Below are 1,232 nucleotides of genomic sequence, written 5' to 3'. Positions count from 1 at the left end.
GAGGAGGACACAATGGAGTTGTCAAGCGTTGATGGCAAGATCAGAACGGCAGTCCTTCCCCGGGAGGAAGAGGCACTCGTCTTGCCGAGGTTCAGCTTTGAAGGTGGTATTCCGTCATGCCACACTGATATGTCGCCAGACATGCAGAGATGCGATTCGGCCACCTGGTTATTCAGAGGGGAAAGGAAAGAAGTTAATTGTGTGTCGTCGGCATAGCAATGATAGGAGAGACCATGTGGAGATTATGACAGAGCCAAGTGACTTTGGTGTTAGCGAGCAATAGGAGAGGGCTAGAACAGAGCCCTGGGGGACACCAGTGGTGAGAGCACGTGGTGCGGAGACAGATTCTCGCCACGCCCTGGTAAGGAGCGACCTGTCAGGTAGGACGCAATCCAAGCGTGGGCCGCGCGAGATGCCCAACTCGGAGAGGGTGGAGAGAGATTGATGGTTCACAGTCAAAAGGCAGCCGATAGGTCTAGAAGGATGAGAGCAGAGGAGAGAGAGTTAGCTTAGCAGTGCGGCGCCTCCGTGACACAGAGAAGAGCAGTCTCAGTTGAATGACTAGTCTTGAAACCTGACTGATTTGGATCAGAAGGTCATTCTGAGAGAGATAGCAGGAGAGCTGGCCAAGGACGCAGTTCAAGAGTTTTGGAGAGAAAAGAAAGAAGGGTACTGGTCTGTAGTTGTTGACATCAGAGGGATCGAGTGTAGGTTTTTTCAGAAGGGGTGCAACTCTCGCTCTTGAAGGCGGAAGGGACGTAGCAGCGGTCAAGAGATGAGTTGATGAGCGAGGTGAGGTAGGGGAGAGGTTCCGGAAATGGTCTGGAGAAGAAGAGGGGGATAGGGCAAGCGGGCAGGTTGTTGGGCGGCCGCCGTCACAAGACGCGAGATTTCATCTGGAGAGAGAGGGGAGAAAGAGGTCAAAGCACCAGGGTAGGCAGATGTGAGAGACAGAACAGCGGTGTCGTTTGACTTGCAAACGAGATCGGATGTCGTCGACCTGGTTGACGAAGTCATCCGCAGAGAGGGGAGGAGGGGGGGAGGGGGAGAGGATTCAGAGGGAGGAGAAGGTGGCAAAGAGCTTCTAGGGTTAGAGGCAGATGCTGGAATTTAGAGTGGTAGAAAGTGCTTTAGCAGCAGAGACAGAAGAGGAGAATGTAGAGAGGAGGAGTGAAAGGATGCCAGGTCCGCAGGGAGGCGAGTTTTCCTCCATTCGCTTGCTGCCCGGAGCC

Source organism: Salvelinus sp. IW2-2015, linkage group LG25 (genome assembly GCF_002910315.2).
Source record: "Salvelinus sp. IW2-2015 linkage group LG25, ASM291031v2, whole genome shotgun sequence".
Classification (NCBI taxonomy): Eukaryota; Metazoa; Chordata; class Actinopteri; order Salmoniformes; family Salmonidae; genus Salvelinus; species Salvelinus sp. IW2-2015.
The sequence above is the reverse complement of the archived record's forward strand: the minus strand, read 5'-3'. Positions refer to the sequence as shown.